Source organism: Eublepharis macularius, chromosome 4, assembly GCF_028583425.1.
Source record: "Eublepharis macularius isolate TG4126 chromosome 4, MPM_Emac_v1.0, whole genome shotgun sequence".
Classification (NCBI taxonomy): Eukaryota; Metazoa; Chordata; class Lepidosauria; order Squamata; family Eublepharidae; genus Eublepharis; species Eublepharis macularius.
The window spans coordinates 128,158,166-128,184,321 of record NC_072793.1 but is presented as its reverse complement, the minus strand read 5'-3'; the positions used below and the strand labels follow the sequence as shown (position 1 = coordinate 128,184,321).

Below are 26,156 nucleotides of genomic sequence, written 5' to 3'. Positions count from 1 at the left end.
TGACAAGGAGGGTCAAACTAATAAACCTCTGTGTGAGAAAAAAGGAAAAGGTTGCCCTAACTTGGACAGCTTTAGGTTTAAAGAAGACTTTAGTTAAAGTACTTAAGTGTGAAAGCCAGCACTAATTTACACAGACAAATTAGAACTAGGGGTGTGTTATTGGCAGAAGAAGTGGGTAGTGACTCTCCTTCAGCCAACTGAACAAGATTACGTCTTTTGGAGAAGAATAATTCCTGCCCGGTGCCTAAAGAGGGGGTTTTGGCTCTGAGGAGGACTCTAAGTCCGGTGTAAAGGGAAAAGAGTGCTGAACTGAAGTCAGAACACCTAAGCTGTAAAGTTAACTCTATGAAGGAAACTTGTTAAAGTAACTTAAATCTGAAACTACCAACCGCTCACTTTTAAGATCCGTAACTACTGAAACTAAGTTTTAAGAAGATTATTGTGCTTAATGCTTGTGAAGTATTCTGTTCTACAATAAAAATGTACCTCAAGCTTTTCTTTCCCTTCCTACCTGTATACCAACCCTGCCTGTTTACAGTTAAAGAGGAAACAGTAGGTTTATCACTCAGCCTCTGGTGCCATTTCATTTAAAGAAGATGTGGACTCTTGCTTCTCCCCTACCAAGTATTTGGGCTGGGACATAAGCCAAAAATAAATGTGTTAAAGTGTGCGGCAAAAAGACCTTTAACAAATACACAGAGGCACCATCCACAGCAAGCAATCTTGGCTGTTTTGGAGGGAAAATCTGCCTCACAGTGGGGGAGTGAGTGGGACTTATGTTGTAACTAGAATACAGAGTTACAGAGATTATAGGAAATCTAGTCTAAAACTTATGACTTATGCTTTTTTCTGGCTAGGGAACTTCACTGAACTATCTTCATTCCAAAGGACAGGATGTTGTTTTCCTCAGGTCTATGAGAACATGTGTGGAGTGTATCTTCAGAGAAAACTAAGCGCATACTTGAGTCTGGAGAGCAAAAGCTGGAGATGGATGTTCTTATCTGAGTATTTGTACTATATAATCTCCAAAAAATCTTCATGAATATTTTAACATTCATCTGGGAAATTAAAAAAAAAACTCCTAAAGTTGCTATTTTCTGGCTTTGTGACCTGTAAAATTATCTTCTTTTCTTCCTGGTTCTGAGAGAGGTAAGCCATCTGTTATACATTAGCCTCACATATCAAGAGGGAAAGATGTCATCTTTATATACTAAATTATATGACACACAATTTCTTGCTCCCTTCACCAAACACACAAAACTAAGGAATAAGGCAGCTGTTATTCCCTCAACACCACCAATTATGGGCTTTGAAAAGTAGACACTTGCATTATACGTGAGTGTGCTACAACAGCAGAAGGCAACAGAGATAAAAATATGGCCTTAAAAACGAAAAGACACAACATATGTCTATGTTGGAACTAGACATGGGCACAAACAGCATTACGAATGGAAAAAACCATGAACAGCCCGTTTGTTCACGAACAAGCCGTTCCTGAGGCTCCATTCTAAATGAACAAGTGGTCGTTGCAAGCCTCGTTCTTTGCCTTCATCAGCCGTTCGTCAAGCCATACAGTCTGGGGCCTTTCAGTCAATTCCTCTGGCAATGGCAGGGACTGAACTCTGTCTGAACTCCTTCTAGCTTTCCTTCTGGCTTTAACCCCTCAAAGTAGCTTCCATCAGAGAGTCCCGTTTTTGCCACTGTGAAGAGAAAATGGCAACAAAGGGAAGGACCCATGGATCATGCCTTCCCCAGGGTGCAATCTCTCTGAAACTTGGGGGGGTCTTCGGAGGACAGTGAGGACTATGTCCCCTACAAATTTGGTGGTTACTGGACATTGGGAAGGTCAGTTTGTAACCCCTCAAAGTAGCTGCCTTCCAACAGGCAGTTCCGTTTTTGCCACTGAACAGAAAATGACAGCAAAGGAGGGGGGGACACATGGATCATGCCTTTCCTGGGGTGCAATCTCTCTGAAACTTGGGTGGTCTTCAGAGGATAGTGAGGACTATGTCCCCTGCAAATTTGGTGGGTATTGGACATTGGGAAGGTCAGTTTGTGGGGTGTTTAAAGGGCCCTGCCCCTTGCATGTGGCAGGAAAGGGCCCTTTAAACTATCAGCTGGCAGGTGGCAGGGGGAATTCCCCCTGCCACCTGCCAGCTGATAGTTTAAAATGATCTTTAAGGGGCCACAAACAACAAACAACAAACATGTTTGTGAACAGGGTCATGTTCATTACTGTTCATTGTTCATTGTTCGTGGATGGCAACGAACAGCTTGTTCAGGTTGTTTTTCCATTCGTGCCCATGTCTAGTTAGAACAGCTCCATTAAAATTCTTCATGCTTTATACTTTATCATGGTTCTAGTTGTCCTTCTGCAACATACTTCAACGAAAGTTGCCTCTTCTAATTTTAAAGTTATTTGTGCTTTTTCCTCCGGCTTAGGTGGGCTAGCTGTTCTTTGCCTCTGGGATACCCTCTTTCTTTAAGAAAACTATGCCAAATTTGGACATGCAGATCAATGCGCAACCTTTTTATAAATTAAAAACCGGGCTGTAATGCAGGTGCCTGGAGAAGAATGCAAGGTAAAGCTCCTTGAATCCACGGCTGTGAGTGGACATATATATACTATAACAAAAAAACGAGAACGAGCTCTCTATTAATGATAACTGTACACAAAGACATACATATCCAGAAATCTCCCAATAATGTTTCAAGTAATTAAAGCACAACTTTGTTTAAAAAATGGAGGAGGAGCAAAACAAGGACACAAAGCAAAGAGCAGGCCAGCAATTAGGTGCTGATCACAACAAGCCATTACAACAATTCACGTTAAAACCCTTTTTAGATCTCTCTCAAAATGGTAGCCTTCACTCCAACTTCATGTTCTTTTCAAGTTCTACAACTACTTGCAGTTACTAGCTACTTTTCTTTAGACCGTGTAGGCTAAAACATAGACTTACCTTTTAAGAAGCATCGGTTTTAAGAATCCCAAAATGCTGATAGGCCAAGTCTGGGTGACACATGTATGCTCTCTAGGATCTCAAGAGTTTTCACAAATTATCTGTACAACATGAAAGGCTTGCTTGCAAGTTAATTTCTTTCCCTCTAACTTTAGCTTATTGAATGCATCCTTGAGGTATGAGCTCTGGAAAATTCACCTCCTTTGATACCATTCTTCATTACCTTGAGCTGTCTCAGTGGAGCTATATGACAGTAGAGGTAGCTACAAGCTAACTTTCTGGCCATAGGTTTGTAAGCCTGTGTGTGACATCAGTGCTTCACCCCAACCCAATGTGCAATGGTTGTTTCCATTGGCTTAGATGCTGCTGCACATGCAAGCGCATACAAAGCTAAGAAAAGCAGAATCCTTGATTAGTCAATACTTTGATTAGCTGAATCTAGAAAAGTCATCACAAAGAACCCTTATCTGAATTTCAAATTTCATGTTACATAATAAGCTATCTAGTTAGCACACATTAGTTGAACTGTCTCATAGAGCCTTTTGTTAGAAACAAGCAGCTCTTCCTATTTATGTATGTAAATGTCCTTTTATTTTTTTCAGTGCTAAATCAATTCCTTAAGGGCTTGTTTACATACTTAGTGATGCCTGAAGTTGTTTCTGGAAGCTGCTACCAAATCATACTTGAAGTTGGCCGAAGATCAGATCAGCCTTTGCACATTAATCATGTCAAATGAACATAGCATAAGCATACTTCAATGGTTGCAACACACACACCATTATAACAGTTTTCCAATTGCAGTGAACTAAATAGGTCTCTTTAAAACACATCTTGCCTCCAATCAGTGGAACTCATCATTTCTTGTCCTGTCTTAAATCGTATGAGATAAATAACAGCGTTTTTTCATTACTTAAAACTGTTCTTCACTGCTTCCATAGCTACATTTCCCCAAGTTGCCTTATTATGGCCAAACAATATGGTAATGAAGAATGGTTTGCAGACAGAATACTAAATGAGCAAGCCAAACAACGTTCCTTCTGATTTACTTCTCTCTTACATATGCATGGAGTTACATGAGCAAGTGTAACAACAACAACCCTAATACATCCTCAGAAAATATTTCATTATTCAAACCCTTTCTTGAATTGTGGCAACCAGAAGCAGGAGGAGAAAACCATACTCTACCCTGACTCTTTCCTCACAGTCAGGGAAAAAATACGTGTCTTACCAAATAATTGGGAATCCCTGTCACATGACCAGTTTTTCCCAGAATTCTCACAAGGGGCAATGGGACACCACAACCTTTCATCTCCTAGTACATTCTCATCCCCAGCATACCATCAAGTACTTCAAGAAACTGCACGCCTACTATGTAATTTAGCAACTCTCTTTCATCACCTCAGGCCACAGAATGCAGGCATATCCTTTGTTCCTCACATGTTACCTAGTTCAAGGGGCTACAGGGTTTCCGCTTATTACAGGCTGATTATAAGAAGCCAGACAGGGCTTACCTGATAGGACTAGGCACTATAAATGTCTCCTAAAAAGGTGAAACATTGCTGAAACAAAACAGAATTGATTTGACATGATATATTAAATTATCCAGAAATTATCCACTTGGGGCATATCTACATCAACAAATGGTACCTAGTAGTGTGGGCTACAGTCCCTGTCCCTTTACCAAAGTATTTCTGTGAGCAATTTCTTATTGCACAGCCCTATTATCTGAGTAAGAAAACTATCCTGAATAATTCATTTTACATAGTTTGTGGAAAGCAAGTGGGAACTTTCCTTTCTCTCCAGGAGAATCTACAGGGTCAAACTTCCCCTGGTTTCTCTGTTTCATCTTTAGATTTATGCTTGTTCTCAAATTTCTATAATCCATACATTATTATTTTGTTTACTGAATGCCCCAGCCATTGATCATATTGATCCGCCTTGAGTCTCAGTGAGAAAGGCAGACTATAAATAGTAAATAGTCTGAACAATGACTATTAAACTCCCATGAACCAGGGAACTAAATAAATTAAAGTAATCAGGGTTTTAGTGCTCTTGTCTTTCCCTTCACAAGAAGGAACTATACAAAGTTAGTAATTATGCCAAATTCCACAACAACAAAAGCCATAACATTTCAGCTTCTCTTTGTGCACAATTTGGATTTTCTGGGTGCAGATTTTTAGCATGGAGTACACAAGCCCTGACTGTGCTCCACTATTTACTCACTAATAGTTAAAATAACAAAACTTTAGCCTTAAGATAGAGCACAGCTTCCCAAAGGTATGAAATGATTTGGTGACCATAGCAACTGAGTCAATGTCTTCCATCTATGCAAAAACACTGCCAGTTCCACTGAATCATCTAGCAGAGCAAAGATTAGCCATTAGGCTCTGTGTGCTAAGAAGCATAGGCCCAGTACAACTAGGGTCCCTGCTGTAATACAATTTCACAGAAGTGCTTCTAAGAAGGGGCGGATATCGTTTTATCACATGGAGAGGGAAGGATGGAACGGCTGTGTCATACATAGCTGTCATGTACACTGTGGCCATGATGCAGCGTGCTGTACTTACAGTACATCTTTCAGTTCTGCTATTTTCCCAAAACAGACACACGTACAAGTCCACAGCAAGCCATCTCTAAAGCTCTAGGAGATTTTATAGCAGTTTAAGATGGGGCATGAGGAACTGCCATTAAACAGAAAAGGTCAAAAGGTCCTACCACCCATTTGCAAAATTCTCACATGTGTCTCAAAGGACTCCTGTGATTCTGGCCAATACCCTTCTAGTGTATTTATTTCTTGCCACATGGTTCAATGGGCCTTCCTAAAAAGGAGATACAAGGGTACCTGCATAATTGCCTCTGCAGGTGTCTTGGAGTACATACTTAGGGTTCCGCATATGGAAAGAGCTGCTAGTTAGCACAGGGACTACTTATTCATTCCTTAGTTCAGCATAGCTGCTGAGTTTCCAGACAGAACTGCAACCAAACTGATTATGCCCTATGCTCCAAGGACATTATCCCAACATTATACTGCTTCTATGTCAATTTCCCCAAAACTGCTTTACCATAACCAAACCTCATGGTCATGAAGGCTGGTTTTCAAATAGAACACTGTAAAAGATCAAGTAACTGGAAATCCAGTGATGGACCTTAGCAAGATCAACCACTGCAAAATGACATCAATAGTGACACCATCTTGTCTGTTAACTAGGAAAGCCCAAGAATTGCTTCAAACATGATAATATTTAATATGCTTCTTAGCCCTTCAGAAATTGAAAGCAGCATGGAAGCTGCCAAATGTAGAAGGAAAATCTTACAAAGATGATATTTAACAAGATTACACAGAACTTTTGAATGCCTCGATTTATATAAAAGGAGACTAGTGATGCCACCTAAAAAATGATCTCTTCATAAGCCTCAGAAGAGTTTTCTACTCTACCATATATAGAGTTAAATACAAATAAAATAACTCTTGGAATTGTTGCATTAGGGCAAGTATGTGAACAGGATACAAATTTAGACTGACATCCAAGATCTTAATCACCAACTACTGAACAGCCCCAATGGCTCCCTTCCGCTAAATAAGGAATCTTCTAATAAAGGAAAACTCTTTCCTGCAATGGAAGATTCTTTACTCATAAAAAGGTAACCAAATGTATCTTACTTTTCCTTTCTCTTCTTCCTTTTGGCCAGCTATGCCTCATGCTTAGCTGTACCTTCCTCCCAATTTAACACAAAGGCTTTCCAAAATTAGCCCATAATTGATATATGTAAAGTTTTCCAAAGCCTTCAGCTTCTTCTACTCAGTTTTAGGCTTCCATTTCCCCAAGCAAAATGTTAGTAGCTGGCTGAGAAGCCAAAAAGCAAAGGGGGAGAAACAGTCTGTACAGACCAGGTGTGCAACTTTGCTTAGAAATCCTCTGCTACCAAGGAAATCCTTTCATATATGATTCTGGACCAACTCAGATCAACCAACCACAATACAGATCCCAAACTGCACCATAAAATCAAATCAACGCACATCAAGCCACATGTAACATATACATGCAATGTTTCCCATTTTACAGATGAAAAACACTACTGTAAGGGTGCCTAATACATAGGAGTTCCCTGAGAGGGAAATTAAAATCCATATAAGGAGTGAGATATAAGGAGATACAGTTATCTTAAGGCAATACATATTCTTTCAAAGAATAAAGATGTTCACCAAGGAAATCCAAGTTACTCTAACTATACAACAAATACATTTGGTCCTGATGAAAAAAAAATTCACTGCATTCTTGTGGGGGAGGGACTCTGCTCAAGCAAGCAGCTCACTGCTGGGCTCTTTAATTTCATACAACTTTAGTCAGATCCATCTTCCAATGAAAGAAATATGGGGAAAGTAGCTGAGTGTTGTTGCTTATCCAACCCTGAATCAATACTGAATTGTTCATACCAAAGTGACAGAAAAGGCTGAGAACTTCAGGAACCAGAGGAACATGAGGTGGCCCCTCTTTTCAAGCTATCCTATTACGCTTACCAGAACTCCCGCTCTTTTACTCTAGGCCTACAATACTCTAATACTAAAAGTATTTATTTGCAAGGGCAGCTCACAGATTTCAATGGACTCTACATCAATCAGGCCAAACCAAAGTTTCGGGGCTGTGAAGCACAAGCAAGGGCTGAGAAAGCAACAACTGATGCTAGCCAAATTGACCTCCCTCACAGGTCTTTCATTAGCTGATGACTCTCCCAAATCAGAAGAAAAACATAATTGTAGGTGGCTTGCATTTTGGAATCCCTATACAGGTGGCTCTCCATCAGCTTTCAACTCTGACTCTGTCCCCTGAAAATATCTGTGAAGTCTCTGTAAGCCTTTCTTCTCAGTACATCCTTTATATATTCGCTGCTCATCTCATTAATTCTGTTTTGAAAGCAGGGCGCATACACCCACCCCTACCTCTTGAGTTCACTGGTCAAACTAAGCCAACCATTCATTTCCATTCAGGAACAAGAACAATGTTAGACTAGCTAGAATGAAGTGCTGAAAGTAGGTCTTGTAAAATCATCCCTGAAGCAACAATTCCCTCCTCCTCCTCCAGCACCAGTGAGTTCGGGGGCAACACTGGACAACAAGCATGCCATCCAACCCCAGCATCCTGTGTTGGCCAGTAGGGAGAAGCATCATTCGGGCTTAAAAGGATCTCTTTAAAATTCTTCATCTGTTGCCAGAACTAGATACAGTCTATGGGGAAGCCTGTAAGAGAGGGGATAGTTACTTAAAAAACAGGAAAGGGATCTTTCTCCTTAGCAGCTCAGTACCGATTCTCCCTCCCATTTTGCAGCACTACATCATCCAGTTATTTTAAGTAGTTTTTGCCAACTGAGAAAACAGTAGGGGTGGGTGGGTTTGAGAAGGAAGCGGAAAATAAAATCAACCTGGTAGTCAGAAGTAAAACCTTACTCAAGTGTCCCTTCTCAATCCATCATGCATTGTTCAGAAGCAAGGGTGATAGATTTTATGTTTGCTTCTTCTGTTTATTAGAAGGAACAGTAGAATGCAAGCAACTTAAAGCCTGGGAGAAGCTTCAGGTAGAACTGCCTCAGCCCTTGGTTCTTAGTCTGTGGCCCTTTGTGAGCCATGCCAGTGAAACCGGCATTAGCCCGAGAGGCTTGCATGGCCAGTGGACATATTGAGTTGTATATCGTTGTTTCAGGTCATATTGCTTATAAGCTTTTTAGTTGTATAATGCCTTGAGTCCATAGTATAGGATAAAATGTTTAAATAAGTATACTCCCACAAGCCTACACTTCTTTCAAACTACTTTCAACTTTCAGAGGGAGAGGGAAAGAGGAAACATCAACATCTTGTTTCTTATAAAATACTGGGTATAATAAAAGGTAGGTGGGTGGGTGTGTAAGTAAATTGTTCCAATCAGTGGTCAATATTAAGGTTACTGCCTGTGTATTTTAGAAGACAACTTGTCATTTTGTTGCTTTGGGTGTCTGCTCGTGTCACAGCTATTGAAATAAAACCAAATATAGGCAAGCAACATTGGTTAAGAAAAATGCAGCATAGAAGGATTTTCCCTTTTCATATATTTTCCCCTCTTCAATAGGCCAGTGAAATGAAAAGTGTAAATCTTACCGGGTGACACAGGCTGAAAAATGTGCACACACCGTACTGAACATTATTCCTTGCAGGAGACTATAAATATATCAGTTAAAACACACTACAAGAATAGTGTGCCACACTCAACACAGCCCTTAAAATTCTTCACCTGGAACCAGAACCAGATCCAGCCTATGGCCAAACCATGTCAGAGAGGGTTTTATTTATTTAAAAAATAAAAAAGGACAAGTGAGGGAACCACAAGGACTTGTGTGGGACATTTCATTTTCACCTACCCCACATTGTTCTCTTTCTCTTCTCTGTTCCCCCCATAGCTTCTCCTCTTTTTCCTGCTTCCTTCTCATCCATCTTTCTCTGCCCCCTGGTCCCTTCCCCGCAGCCTCTCTCCTATGGCCCCGTTGTGTGGTGCTGGCTGAGCTGGGCCCAGTTGCATGATGGGAAACTTGCAAGGACTTGCTGGGGATACGTCACTTTCCCCTATATCCCCTTTTCCCACTTTCCTTTTCCCTTCATCCTGGTAGCCTCCATATGCTCACCTTTCTCTATGTCCGCCTCTCATTCAAACCCACTAAATAGCAAACTCACTTTGATCTCCCTCCCCCCCCCATCTTCATCTATATTACTTCGTTTACTTCAAAGCAGCTTACATCATTCTTGACTTATCCTGGGAGGGGGGGGGAGCACAAGAAAGTTTTGGGAGGAGCCCAGGAAAGTCTGGGAAAGTTGGAAGGGAGCTTGCAGGAGCAGCCAGCAAGCTTTAAAAAGGTTTTAGCTGTGTTTGCCAGATAAACCAGAATTATCCAGCATTGACTTATTCAGTATCCTGATTTTTTGGGTATCCCGATTCTATTTGGAATTGTTTAGGTGGGTGGCTGTGTTGGTCTGCAGTAGAACAGCAAGATTTGAGTCCAATGGCACCTTACAGACCAACAAGATTTTCAGTGTCTAAGCTTTCGAGAGTCAGAGCTCATTTCTTTGGACACTTTCCTTCTTCAGAGGGAGCTCTGACTCTCAAACGCTTACACTCTGAAGCTCTTGTTGATCTCTAAAGTGCCACTGGACTCAAATCCTGTTATTTGTGATTCTCTGTTATTCAGCATATCCAGGTAATACTGGATCAGCAATTATTTGGTATACCAAAAACCAAATCGCACACCCCTACCCCACATTTCAACTGGGTTTGGTCCTGGCAGTCAGCACCTCACAACTTGTTCAGAATTCTTCCCAGGTGCCAGGAATAGGGAAGGAGGGGAAAGATGAAAACGGGGGGGGGGGGATAGATAAAGGTGGGTTGGCAGGGGGTGAGAAGGAAAGAAAGAAACAGTAAAAGGGAAAGGGGAAAATAAGATCCATCCTCCCCACAAATCTTCATGAGTCCCCTCCCCTGCTTGTGCATTCTGATTTCCAGAGGAAAATCTCTTGGACATCTCTCTGGTTCTTTGAAGAGATATACTACATCTTTGAACCCAGACAGAATGGAGCACACTAATACCTAAGTAAGCAAAGAAACTAAACCCATATCCCAAGCCCCTATATATTACTCATTTCCTCCTGATTTCTGTCCTCTCCAAGAGTCTTCAGAACTGAGCCCACAAGACACGTAAAAATAAGATGGGATTAAGCCAGTTTCTCTCCCATTTTGTCTCCAGGTTTCCCTGAAGAAAACAGACTATTGTGAGATGGGAGTTTCCACCCTGTAATCAACAGCTTATCCCCTGCAGTGTGTACAACTACATAGATGGCAGAAGCCACTTCTGCTTTGACCTTTTGCTTCTTTACACCGTTATATAATGACCAGGATATTGTCAAAGTAAAAAGTCCTGGCCAGTGTCTGACTCGGTTTTTACTCAGATCAAGTTGTACGACACTTGGCTTTTACCAGTTACAAAACTTCCAACAGAGCAATGGTTTAGGGAGAAAATGGAGAATGCTAGAGAAATTACTGAGGAGGGCACAATATTGACTAAGGTAATACTACAGGAGCAAGAAATTTATAGGTTTGGGGTGTTAACATAGACTTCCAAGTTTGCGATCCTAAAGAGAATATTCCCTAGCAAGATCAGAAGGAGGAGAGGACCTGGTTTGTTGAGCTGAAAGCCAGATATATGTTTGACTGTTTGCCTTCAATTTCTGATAGGAAGCATTCATTCCCTCCAATATGGGGAACAGCCCTGCAACACTCAGCAAAGACGGGGGCAGGAAGGGGAATCAAGTTCACATTCTTCAAAAGACACTTGGTAAAGCTTCCAAAGCACAATGGACTGAAACGAAGCAGTTTGTTTTTACCAACCTTTCTTGGCCAAAAACCCCACAACTGGCTATGGTGGGGGGGGGGGGTTTCGGGCCAGGGTGGGGGGAGTAGTTTTTATGCTTCTATAGAGAGCTATAAAATCAAAAGCAGTTGCTGGCCTGCAGGTTTTCCTTTTCTGGCCACTCCCTCAGGACCATCCATAGGAGGAAGAGCATATTGCCAAGTGCTTCAAGAAAAGGCCAAGGAGGAATGGCTCATCTTAAAGAAATGCTGTGACAAAGTGCATACAAAAGTACTACTCACTGAGGCTGCCTAGGAAAAGAGTATAATTAATTCTGCTCAGAGTGAAAGAAAAGCAATATTGTACACCAACTACACAGAGCAGAATTAAGGTGTCACAACAGTGGGCTGTTTTAGCTTCAGAGGTATTGGTTATTTAGACTGGAACCTTGAGCTAAGACAACTAGTTCAGCAACAAAAACAAAAATGTATCTCCTGCAGCTCAATCATGCATGTATACAGGTATTCATACAGGTACAGGCATTCATGGCTTTCTGTAGGTTGTCAGCTATGATGCCCAGAGCCTTCCAATTGCTGACCACAAGAAGCAAGTTTCAAGGCATTTTTAACTGCTATCTAGTCATCTGCTAACCCAAAGATGAATATAAATGATTCGCAGCATTTGCCAAAAACCTGATGATTTTGTTTTATTCCCCTGACCTGTCATGTGCAAAATTGTTCTGCACATTAGCTTATAACAGGAAGCACCTATGGTAGATTATATTTGGGAGAATCAATCTTTATTATCAATAGCAAAAGCACATCTATGCATGGCATCCTGCTTTCGTTTTCATACTGTACATGGAACTTTTGGATACTCTCAAGTTCAGGTATCAAATTTGGATCAAATGTCCAAATGTATGTGTACATATAGAAAAAAATTAGCATCCCACATGCACAGAATGATTTGAGACTAACATAAGAAACAGTGATTTATCCTTTAAGATTCAGTATGTCATCATGAGCCTTAAACATAAGTAAGAAGAAAGCTCATTGCAAGTTCTTCCACTGTGGTGCAAACACAGCTTTGTCCTGGTTTTGCCATTTGAACAGAAGAAGTGAACCAAACAATAGTTAATTTTGCAACTGCCCCATGCTTCTGGTGAGCTACCTGCCCTAAATAAATAAACAAAACACAAAACACAATTAATTGCCTTTCTCCCTCTGAGGCGGAGGACATCTTGGGTGATTCCCACCGTCCAATCGGGGAGGCAGGAAATTGACAAACCTTTCTTCCTCTTCCTCTGGTAGGTGGGATCACCCTTGGCTTCCCAGTTCTTTCCCTGCCTCAGGGGAGAGCAGTAGGGTTTAAGCTAGCTCGGATACCCTGTTCTCTATTTCTCTATTCTTTGTTGCTGTGCAATCTTACCTTTCTTATCCTCTACTTCTTCCTCCTCCTTACTGTTTCTTCCTCCTCAACCCACGGTCTTAAGTCCCCTTTCTCCTTTTCGACCTTCTTCTACCCTTCCCTTCCTTTGTAGAGGAGTTCCCTTTCCACAGGAAAATCCAGGATGACCACAAGGGAGTCATCCGACTCCGAAGAGTCCTTTCTGGCCAGGGCCGATGACTGCCTGCCCGGGGCCGTTCTGCCGACGGCGGGAGAAAGCCCGGCGGGCACTGACGCACTGCGCAGGCCCGATCGGTCCCCCGGTGAAGGGACATCAAAAAAGACAGATCAGCCCGCCAGAAAGCGCCCTCGTCTGTCTTCCTCGAAGCCAGAGAGGGCAGAACGCCGCAGCAAGTCCCAGGGAGCTCCAGAATCGACGTGTGGCTCTTCGGCGGCGGAAAAGGCGGCAAACCGCAATTTCCCGCCAAATCGCAACAACGTGCTTGCCAACCTCCCAGCGGGAGAGATTGGGAAAGAATCGAGTTCCAGCACCCAGATCTTCAGTGCTGCAGTTCCGGGACTCCAAGTATGTGATGATCCGGATGCACTGTCTCCTCAGATTATGGAAGCCATCAGGAGGTCCCTTAGAGAGGAACTCTGGGCCATCAGCCAAGGGCAGTCTCCGAGCCCTTCCTCCTCTCTGCCCACTCCAGCGCAGGATGTCCACCCTCACTCTGCCCACCAGGGAGGTTCTTGGCCCACTAAGGCAGCACGCAAGCAGCTGCAAGGCTCAGCCTCTAACAGGTCTGTTACCTGGCAGGATGAGGAACCTTCCCTTAGTGAAGCTTCAGAGGACGGAGAGTTTCTATCGGAGGAGGAGCAGGAGTCAGATCCCAGCACCCGTCAGGCATCCAATAGGTTATTCCAACTGGAAGATTTCCAGTACTTACTTTCCAAAACTCTCTCAGCCTTAGACCTGAAGGACCCCGCAGAGGGGGAGGAGGAGGCAGAGGAACCCAAGTCCACAGGCAACAAGTCCCGGCCCAAGGGGAACAAGGAATGTTTCCCCAGGTCTGATGCTAGATCCATGGTGTTTCCTTTCCCAGAGTACTTTGAACGCCAACTGAAGGCGGAACGGTCACTGCCGGCGGCCCCTAAGCAGGTGCCTAACTACCTAAAAAAGTTGTACGTATTGCCTAATTTCGTGGACGAGTTCTTACAGGTACCTGTGATAGACACCCCGGTGGCAGCGTTACAATCTCAAGGCCTTCTTTCCGAAGACGGTCAAGGCAACATCCAAGATGGCCTGGATAAAAAAGGGGAAGCGGTTCTGAAGAGGGCGCATGAAGCTATGGCCACGTCCATCAAGGCCTCAGCTATCGCCTCCATGGTGTCCAGAGCCTCGGTGGTCTGGATAAGGAGGATGGTTCAGCTGCTTCCTGACAATAACAGACGTCTGATGGAAGGAGCCAATAGAATCCTCAAGACCTGTACCTTCGTATCAGATGCCACGCTGGACGTCCTATCGTTGACTTCAAGGGCCCTGGCTTTGTCCACGGCCGCCAGACGCCTACTCTGGCTAAGGGCCTGGCCAGCCGACCTACAACCCAAGATCATTCTAGCATCATACCCGTTCCAGGGTGGGAAACTGTTCGGTGATCAGCTTGAAAAAATCCTGGTGGAAACTAGGGACAAGAAGAAGGCCCTTCCAAAGTCCTTAAAGCACACACCCAGGAGACCATACCAGACCTTTCATTCCCATCATACTCTGGCCAGGAACAAACAGGACCATAAGTGTGCCTGGAACCCTCCCAGAGGTCAATCCAAGCGGGGCAACTTTCATTCCAGATTCAACAGATCCCAAGGCTTCCGAGGCAACAGACAGGATGCGGAGGATAAAGGGCAGAAGCCCTGACTATCACGAGGCTCCGGTGGGGGGAAGACTGCTCCTGTTTCATCAGGCCTGGGAGGAGTCCAAGGCAGACGCATGGACCTTAGAGATTATGTCCAATGGCTACTCAATCGAGTTCGCCTCCCTTCCACCGGAACGCTTCCTCACTTCCTCCCTGAAGAAAAATCAGCTCAGGAGAATCATAACCTTGCAAGCCATTCAGCACCTGAGGGAAATACACGCAATCGAACCAGTCCCTCCTTTAGAGAGGGGACGCGGGGTATACTCAATTTTCTTTACGGTCCCCAAGAGGAATGGAGACTGGCGTGCCATCCTCGATCTCAAATACGTCAACAAACACATCAAACTAAGACTTTTCGGATGGAAACCCTTCGATCCATCACAGAGGCCCTGCAGAGAGGAGAGTTTCTGACGTCAATAGACCTAACCGAAGCGTACCTACACGTGCCCATAACTCCAACACACCAAAGGTTCCTCAGATTCTGCATTCAAGAAGACCACTTTCAATTCAGAGCACTTCCCTTCGGCCTGGCCACGGCCCCCAGGGTGTTCACAAAGCTCCTAGTGGTGCCCATAGTCAAGCTGAAGGAGAGGGGCATCCACGTGCACCTGTACTTGGACGACATCCTAATAAGGTCAGCTTCCAAAACTGATTCAGAAAGGGAGACGGCCTTCACCATGCGTTTTTTTAGAGAACCATAGCTTCCTGATCAACCACGACAAATGCTCTCTACGCCCTTCACAGAGGCTAGAGCGCCTTGGCCTGATAATAGACACCAAAGAGGGCAGCTTCTTCCTACCGGAAGACAGGAGAGCCAAGGCCAAGAAGCTCGCATCCCAAGTGATCAAACAACCAGCGTCCCCCTTGATGGAGCTGAACAAACTAATGGGTCTGCTAGTGGCCAATTTGGAAGCCATCTACTGGGGCAAGTTCCACACTAAGCCCCTTCAAGCCTTCCTACGACCCTTCCAATGGCAGATTACACAAAGAGCAAGCATCAGACTTCAGGTCCCTCACTCAGTGAAGGAAAGTTTAAGATGGTGGACGAGCGACTCCAACCTTCAACAAGGCAAGAGTTTCCTTTCTCCACAGCTCACTCAAATCTTCACAGACACCAGCCTGAGAGGCTGGGGAGCAACTCTGCGGGACATTCCTGCCCAGGGGGAGTGGTCAGAGTCGGAAAAAGTTCTTCCAATCAACGTCCTAGAAATGCGTGCTGCCTTCCTGGTGCTACGACACTTCAGCAGCATGATCAGTCACGACAACATCCTGATACGGACGGACAACATCTCAACCAAGACATATATAAACAAGCAGGGGGGGGACCAGATCCTCACGCCTACAAAACGGTATTTCCAAAGGTTGAAAGCAAATAGCACAATGGGTTCATTGTTACTTAAATTCAGCTGAGGTTTTCCTTTACAAATACATCTAGATATACTGTAAAGCACTGAAATATTATGAACCCTTGTTTGGCAGTTACAGAACATCATTTGGTGAAATGTTGTCTTTTCTGATGCTACATGTTGCCCTTTCCAATGTATTCATCTATACAGTGATGCTCTTGAATGTCTGCAGAAGTCTTTAAACAAACATATACTTTATATAATTGACCATACCCCATATCTTTCTCCAAAGGTCATTGTATATTTGGATCAGGCTGCCTTGCAGTGCAGAGGTTAGTGTGTCAGACTAGGATCTGCAAGACCCAGGTTTGAATCCTCACTCTGCCATACAGGCTTGCTGGGTGATCTTGGGTCACTCGCACAGTCCCAGCCTAACCTACCTCACAGGGTTGTTGTGAATAAAATGGATGAGACAAGAACAATGTAAGATATTCTAGGTCCTCACAAGGGAGAAAGGCAAAATATAAGTAAAAAAAAAATCACTGTGTGGATTTTCCATTTACACATTTATTTTTTACTTCTTCCAGAGAGTTCAGAGTAGGCACGCATAGCTCTCCCCTCCTACATTTTATCCTCACAACAGCCCTCTGGGATAAAATAGGCTGAGAGAGAGAGAGAGAGAGACTGAACCAAGAGTACCCACAGAGCTCAGAACCCAGGTCTCCCCAGGCCTAGACTAGCATTCTAACCACAACAGCTCTGCTGTACGTTGCTTGCTTGGGAATGGATTACAGAGTGCAGACGGATACTCAGGCTATCCTTTTTTACAGTTCCGGACACAATAGATCAGAAAACTGCCACTTAATATAGCCACAATGTTTGTCACAATGATACATAAACTTGTATTACAGTAAAAATACACTGTGCGTGTGTGTTTTGAATGACTCTGTACTGGCATTCAGCCATTCTGTACAGATCTTTCTTCTACATACTATGACACCACAATCCTAAACACAGTAACATCCCTTTAATCCCACTGGTTTCCATGGATTTAGAAGGACGTAAACTGTTTATGACTGCACTGCTATTTGCCTTATTTTAACAATTTAGGTGGATATTTCTCTACTGGAAAGGGTGGAATCTTCTCACTGCCAATTCCTCTTTTGATCTGTATTTTCCAAAATCCTGCCGTCTTATGTCCAAGTTTTCAGCCCATCCTCTAATAAAAGGACATGCTACTTCAATTTTCTCCTGTTATCATTTTCATATGTCTGCTGCTCTACTGCTAACATGTGGTTTCTTTTAGTCTTCCCCTCCTCTCTAGCTCTCTTCCTTTCAAAAGAGTAATTCTCCCCAATGTGGGTAGCAGAGAGCAAGGTAAACTGTATAGAAGAAAAGGCTGTTTCACTGTTCCATTCATGCAGCCAGTCACCCATGACACCCACTACCAACATGGCATACAGGCTGTCAAAAAAATTCTGGCCAGAGTTCTACAAGGGGTAATACAAGAACCAAATACAGCCATGTCATGAAGCAATTTACCTTACAGAGCTGATTAAAGACTACCATAAATGCCATCTGAATTTCAAAGCCGGCTAGAGAAACATCCAAGGTCTCTGAACATCCATTATGAACTTCTGAGAATGCTGAAATCAAAAGTAAAGCCCTGCTCCAAAAAAAATCACTAGAACCCTGTAGAAATGTACATTTCTCATCTTTGTGTCTTGCTACCTCTTTTTGGAAAGAAACTCAGTTCAGCTAACAGAAGAAATCTAATCGTACAACTGGTCTCAACTTGTTCAAGACTGAATGTCTTCCAGGAACCAGCTGATCTTTTTTCAGTGCCCAGGGCTGAGCAAGCATTTGTAGAGTTTAAGTGGGATTACAATGCTGTTGAGTAAGTTTTGACAAGGATATTTTATTATAAAAATCACAGTTCATTGGACAGAGAAGTAAAATACGATTACAACACAGCTACGCAACAGATCGGAAACCTGGTACATCAGATTGTATTTGTGGTTTAGTTACTGAATCTTATTTGACATCATTTTCATCTACCCAGCCGAGTCCAATCGCAGACCATATCAGTCCTGTTCAGTTTGATTTCCATTTGAGAGAGGTGGATACCTAGATGTTATGGTGTCTACTTCCCATATCTCCTCTCCCACTCAAGTTTACTAATACGAAGTGTTATTCCAATTTGTGCTTACACTGGCTAAACAAGGATGGGATACCGTCAGGCCCTCTTTGCTGCCAGACCCCTCCCTACCTAGTGTTGAAGAACTATGCTGGCTCTAATAAGATTCTCAGTATCTTGTCTCCATCCGTAGGTTGGCTTTATCCTTCAGTGATAGCATAATGCTATGCCTGAAAAGGAAATGGTTCAAATTAGAACCCTCCCATGGATTTTAATGTTAAATCCAAAACCATTCCTTGTCCCTTACCCAACCACATGAGGGCAATATTCTAATTAAAGCCATAGCTGATAGTGGTATACCTCTAGGAGTATACAAATTTCATCCTGCAAGTACAGAGCTCAAGTGAGTGTCATTGGCATGTATCATTCTGTCTTCAAGTCCAGTGAACTCAGACTGCAAAAGGGGAGGGGGAAATTTTGGAAACTATCATGAAAATTTGGCACAAATGGAAGCACTTCACATAAACAGATAAGGAGGGTTCTTAACTTTATAGAAACAACACATTATTAGTTATTATCTTCTCAGAATTCTTTTCAGGTACCCCAGCCTCAGGACCCTTAAGGTATATACTCAACAAAAACCTCCAATTCACTGCTATAATTGGCAATTCAATGAAAAAGCACACCCACTTAGATAAGCAAAGGAAACAGAGCAAAACCATCACTCTGTCTCCAGCTCCTTTCCTAGATAATTTACTAGCCAAGTACCTTCTACTTTCCCATTTTACATTCTGACAGTTCCTGGTGTATAAACTTGCTCAAATACCAAAAGTGTATTTTGCTGTAGGTTTTATACTTGAAAGTAAATGAGTAAGCACAAAATATGCTCTTTGAAGGAACAATTACAGTTCTACTATCAAGGTCTTCCTGTAGTTTGCACTCGATTGTTCACTCTCCGGAATAATCAACTACACTATAATTTGCTGAGGAGTTTTGTAACACCAAGAGCAGAGACCAACTATTTTTTTGACAATTTCCCTCCTTCTCCCCAATTTTGTTTGCCTTCATTTTAAAAAGTAACCTTGTGAAGCACTATAAACAAGCAATTAACCATTTTATGCTTATAAACCTAGAATCACAAAGCTGAAAGGACCCAACCACCTCCTATCAGGGTGGCCCTTGATCTTTAACAACAGACAGTAAAGAGAATATGTATACAGTTGTTTAAGCTCCAGGGAGGGAAGAAAGGGCATACTGTAGTTGCACAAGCTCCGTGAATTTTGGTCCATGTTTCACTCTCTACTTCTCTTGTGACAAGCTAGTGGAAGAAGAGCCTTTTCTTCTAATTGCTGCAGAAAATCAAAAAGGATTTTTCTTCAAAGAAACATAAGACATGAAAAGCTCAACTGCTGTTCAAAAACAAAGCAAAGGTTAAAAGAAAGCTCTCCTTCCATGCTTTGGCATACACAGTCATATAATTTGTTTGGTTTACAGTGTTCAACTGGAAGTCTATAATATACAAATATGCGTTTTTCCTGCTGTATAGAAGCAAGCTCAAACCAAATGAGAACATTTTTGAACCAGCACAGAAAAGAAAAGATGGTTGCCACAATAAGATTTTACTGCAAATTCTACTTGTCATTCATCTTAGTGTAATTGAAATCACAGTAATTTGAACTAAGTGTTAAAAACATAATTCTGAGTTGCCATATAGACATACAACACACATGACAATATAGTATTGTTCTGTGAAAAACAAAAATTTGCCTCTAAATGTACTTGGAGGACAGTACAATGGGGGGATTAAAAATCCACATCTAGCCAGATTACCAAAATATAAGCTGCGTGACAGATGTTTACACTGCTTCAGAAAAATGAACTTGCCCAAATATAATTTTCATCACAGTTGCCAGTCCCACTACTGTTCCTTAGCTAATGGACATCATATAGATGCATAACATAAGCACAAGATTGAAGAGGATATTGACCCAGGAACACTAAATCGCTTTCACTGCTCGGGCACATTATAATTATTCTTACACAAAAGTAGGAATTTTATCTCCCTATAGAGTGAAGCACCCTGCAACACACATCGGTTGAAACCTACACAGAATCACCATAAGCAATCTGCTACCAACAGACAATAGCCAATTTCTACACAGGCTTTCCATGTAGGAATTTAAGAAAAAAATAAGAACCTTTTGGATATCCAAAAAGTAAACAAGCAAGCAATGCCCTGAGATACCATTCATAGGATGAATAGTTAGAGTGAGCGGAATGGCAACGTTTTGACAGTGATAGGGAGGAGGAAGCTGTGTTATCTAGCTCAGTAGCCCCCAGTTAAGATCAGTATGCACCCCCACAAGGATCCTTTGGCCTACTTGAAACCAAGGCATGGGAACATCCCTTAGCCTCAGAGAGGCCCTTATTAACCTCAGCCTCTGGTGTCAGTTGTGAAGGATAAGATGCATCTGCCTCAACCACAAAACTGGTACCTGGACCAAAGTCTATCTGGTGACAGAAACAGGGGCAGCAAAGCCACAAACAACTTAGCAAATATTGTCCCAAATATTGATGCAGAGCTCACCTAATACTTCAGTCAAAATATATGACCCATGTTTGACTAGAATAACCAAAAGTATGGTAATTTCCTTTGCCTAAACAATCATAGGATAATACAATCATCCACCCAGGAAGAACCCATCTCTGTGTCAAGAATGATGCTTTGTCAAATAAATTGTCCTCCTAACTATCAAAGATATTCTCCAGAGGTTAATTCACTATCTGACCACAGACTGAATCCTGGAGCTTGGATCAGCTGATACCCTAATACATAGTTATCCAATCAATAGCTAATAAGTTTGCAGATCACAACCTGGTTCTAGACCAACAGCCATTTTCCCCATAGGCACTAGGTAAAAATCAGATGAACAAGAAGGGTATAACACAAACCCTCCCATTTTGTAGATAACACCCCCCACCCCCCACCCCGCATCTTCCACTGAACATTGAGATACTGGAATGATTTCGTTGCGTCTTTTCCTTTAAGTCTGTTTTGTCTAAACAAATCTGTACTTTGTTAGGATAAAGTAGTTTGCAGGTTGAGTCCTTGGCCTCTCTTGTATTTTTTTATATTTCAGAGTAACTGGGTCAATTATGGAAGTTGTACATACACTTCACTGGAATGGTTCCAACTGAACCCTGGTACTTGTGCCTAGTTTGTGCACATGAAAAGGAGTATTCAGACATGGCAGGTCTACCTCAGGACTAAGTTTGATAACATTTGGTTCTGTTTTGACATTTCACTGGAATAGCTAGTTCCCCAATATCTTCAATTAAACATCTTAAGCTGCTGGTTTCACACTAGCTTCTAAAGACAATTCTCTCCTACCTTTCAAAAGACTACACTGTACACATCCCTCCACTTCACTGGTGTAAGGATTCTGTAGACTTTACTCAAGGGAAATTATTCTTCCCTCCCTCTCCTGTCTACCACCCTTCACATACAGAAGTTTGGCTATATCTGATTTATCATAATTTAAATAGTCTGCCTCTCACTGAGACTAAAGGCATATTACAAAATTAAAGAACAATGCAATAAAAATGCAAAGAAGCAATCCAAGAATGGAACAGTGTATGAAACACACATGCATCTTACTGGGAAAAATTAACAAAAACATTCTCTCTCACCCCAAAACCTCTGCCTAGTGAAGACAGACATTAAAGTGGAGAAGTGCCTTGGATGCAATGAACTGACAACTGCGTACTGAGGAAATAAAAACAGACACAAAAGTTTTGGAGCAGTATATAATAGTATTCACTGAGAAGAAAGGGCAGATTCTATTCTGTGAGCCTCATGTCAGTCCCTTGGATGTTTAGTATTCAGAGTGGTCCAGATGTTACACCTGCCACTAAATAAGCATGCACTCTACAGTGCACATTAGGGCCCTCATGTTATTGTATTTTGCTTTTATATCTTGTAAGCCAAGATGATCCAATACAGTCATCTGATTATTTGAAATAAAGATAAAATGTATGCCTTGTAGGCCACCATTAATGATGTCCCTGACAAAAGGACAGTATTAAAGTGTTAAAACAAGTTCACAATGTGAGAGCACAGAACTACACAGTAAATTGAACTAGATAGGGCCTTGATGGCAGACCTTGCAGATGCTCTTAAGATAGGGCCAGAAGGGTGAGACATTCACTGTATGCTGTGGATTTTATCTTTGAAAAGGATCTTCATGTAAATGGTTCAGTTCAAGGTTATTGTGACCAGGTACAGTATGTTTCAATATACTGAACAGGAATCTTGTGGAATCTCATAAACTAATACGTTTATTTGAAGACTCTTGATTCAAAGAGTCAAGAGAGAGCCTACACTCAAAGTGATACTGATCCCCAGGGAACTGTATGATCTAGACTGGCTCCTGAACAATCAGTCAAGACTCTTGTTCCAAAAGAACAGGAAACAGCAATCAAGATTCTCAATTTCTGTTGTTTTAAACACATCTATAGCTAACTTCTCACTGTTATTTAGGAACAGAGACAGGAATATCAGGGGTATAACTACAGGGTTGGGATGGAACAGCAGGACTGGAGTCCTGTGGCACCTTAGAGACCAACAAGATTTTCAGAGTGTAAGCTTCCAAGGGTCAGAGCTCCCTCTTCAGACATGATGGTTGGGATGGGACACTTAGACTCTTCTTTACAGATGACTTTCCCAAGGGCAGTAGTATCTGGAAGATCTCCCATGACTGTAAGCAATTATGACACAATTACTTACCCTTTGCACTCAGTTCTCTCTTCCTGCACAAGGAGTAGCTCTTTACTTCATTGCAACAAGAAAGGAAAGATGGAGTCTGCCATACTGGCTGATAATGGTACTTCCTAGACAACTATTTATATGACAAGTGACAGAAATATTTATCCTTCCATATATACAGCCACATTTTCCTGTTAAAGATGTTTTTTCTACACCTTTATTTATATGTTTATAACATTTGTAGTCTGCCTACCCCAAAATGACTCAAGGTGGATCACAAATAAAATTTTAAAAATCAATAAATCCAATTAAACTCCTATATATTAAAAATGGAAGAACAGCACCCCAATACACATATAAAAATGTCCTTCCCCAAAATTTTACACAATCTGTGAAAGGACTGACACACAGGGGCTTTCATAATTTCCTCCAATAAACTATTCTGCCATATAGGGACTACTACTATGGGCACTGGCAGTTTGTACCTGTCTGCAGGAGGACAATCTTTAAAAAGACCCTGTTCATATTAACGGAGCTGAAGTAGCAAGGAAGGAATAATAGCAGCAGGAGTTCCATAGCTATGTGGGTCCCAAGCCAGGAAGGATTTATGAGAAATAACCTTGAACTGAACCTGGAAACGAACTGGCAATTAACAAAGTGATTGCAGAAATAGTGTGATATGATCATTGTGCCTTATTCCAGATAACAGAAGTGTGCTATTTTATATAAACTGAAAATTCTGAATAGTCTTCAAGAGCAGTTCTATATAGACAGCAGTCTAGTCTTGACGTTACTATGGTGTGGATCTGCATGGCCAGACTGGTCGAGTCAAGGTAGGAAGTCAAGGTAGGAAGTCCATGCCAAAAGGTTGCATTTTTTATATCGGAACTTGACTCAACCCTGCTGTTGGGAAAAACAAGTAAAACAAATCCAGACTCAAACTCATCACCATGTAGTTCTTGAACTGGTATTCTGAAACACCCAACAACACCAAACCACTGCCTCTAGCAAAAAATGTGACTCCTACAGGGAATGGATACATCTAGCTGGGCAGACCTAAACTAGTACCGCTGATGCATATGCAACCATTTTTAAGGCGGCCGTATCTTTTTCAGCTTTAAAACAAATCATTAATAAAGTGGGTATGCACTTCTATTTCTAGCATGCCATACTGCTGAAACTGCATAAATTATACCCAAAAAGGAAATAGTAGCTCAAAGCTATACATGTTCTGAGGCACCTCACCATTCAGATCAAAGCTCAGTTTCTCTCCCCAAATTCCCCCTGTAGCACCTGCTGCTCTGATCCAAGAAGCAGCATAATCTATATAAAGTATCTTGGACATAATGAGATGGAATTCACCTTGAAACTAACTCAACCAGTCTTGGATCTGCAGCTTTGAGGGTTCTCTGGTTTTACACAGCGGCACATTTAATACTGGATTTGGTTTTTAAGCCTGCTCTACTAATAGAATCAGCTTGATGTGCATCTCCTCCCAACATTAAATTTACTTGCATGTTTAAAAAGAGAACATAGTTGTAACAGAGGCTGAGTCTCCATTACCATTTAGACAATACATACAAATCTCTTAAGGGAAGGGTTGCAAGCTACTCCACAGCTGGCTATGAAGAAGCTGCTGAATAAAGCACCACATTAAGGCAACAGCAGCTGATTTAAAAGTTTCCTGTAGAAAGTACTACAGGATATCCAAGAACAATTACAGGGGATATTATGAGATCTTTTACTTAAAAGATATTCAATCAAAGCTTGCCTCTACTAAAGTTGGAAGCAAAGTTTCCACTGATATCAGGGGATCCAGTATTTCATCCTGTCTATTTTGGCAGACAGCATGGAACTGCATCCCTAGAGTGCCTCACACACATACAACATAGCCCTTTGTAATGCCAGCTTTTCTGTCACAATGTATTCATCGCAAGGCCCTGTGCAAAGGTATCCCTCTCTACATAATGAGGCCACTTGGTTTAAACTGCACAACTATCTTCCATAAAAATCTCAAGCACAGAAACATGTGGATGACTGCAATGCCTTAACCTGAAAAGTTACCTTCACTAGGAGGAGAAAAACATGGTTTATATAACTTCATAATCAAGATTTTGCAAATATTCCCAACATTACTTTGCATGTTTACAAAGAAAGCTGAGCTGCTTGGAGTGTGCATATATGGTTTCATAAGGTTGAGGCCCTTCACAAAAGCTGAAAATGCAAGTGAACAGGAACCATAACCATGGAAGACTATGAACTGTGCTGGGTTGTGCAGATGGCACTCGATTCTAACTTTGCAACAATCACTTCCCTTCTAAGATCTCTTTCTATATAGTCTATAAGGATTGGCAAGTCTCAAAAGTACACCCATGCAAAGCTAACCAGCCAACTACTCTTTCACCATTAGCCCAACAATAATCCATGGATTAGAAAAGCATAAGTAGACATTGATACCTCAACGCTTCCTCAGTTCTACAGAAAAAAATAGTACAATGTGCTGTGTTAGTCATCAGTGTGCATCTTTTGGGATTTGATTGCTCAATGGAAAAGCTCTTATTCAAAAACACTTGCAAAAATCAACTTAGTTTGTGGTTCTATAGCATGCCAAGAGAGACGTTTCACAGGAAAAAGAAAAATAAGGGTGGTTACGATAAGAGCATCTCCTTTTGATTAAGGCAGTGTTTTTCACCTAAGGGTGTGTCATATGTACTGGAGTGGAAGAAGGGCAAAGTATTGAGCCTTCCCATCCACCCACCCCTCCAGGAGGAAGTCATCATATATAGATAATTTATGTCAGAAATCGTTTCCTTTGCCCTCGTGGGGAAGATTTATCAGAGCCTCCGGTTGAGTGACCTAGGAGCTTAGGAACCCAACTAAATAAAGGTAATATAAAATAGGTTAACGTGCACACACTGCCGAAGGAATGCTATTTAAACGTGAAGAAAGAGCCACCCGTTCCAAGAAACATTCCACATATGGGAGATATGAATCCACGCCTACATGCTCAATAGACGCTAAATGCAAATCTAGCCACATACACATCTATTATATACAGATGGCTGCCCCCGCCTATACCGAAGGGGGGCTTTATATGCTAATCAAAGAGAGGCCCCATTTATCAAGCGATTTATCGAGAAGAATACCTTGTCGTCAAGAAGATTAAGTGAGGATCTCACACAATCCGAGTGTTGTTGTTTTTTTAAAAAGAAGCCACCATTCACACAACTGCAATGCAGCTTTTACTCTTCCGCCGTGATTTCCCTACACCACAAAACATTTTAT

General features: G+C 42.0%; 1 protein-coding gene across 2 annotated transcripts in view; it reads right to left on the bottom strand.

Moving 5' to 3' along the window:
• SRGAP3 (SLIT-ROBO Rho GTPase activating protein 3) overlaps positions 1–26,156 on the bottom strand; it is a 268,972-nt gene that overhangs the window by 242,012 nt on the left and 804 nt on the right. The window lies entirely within an intron of this gene.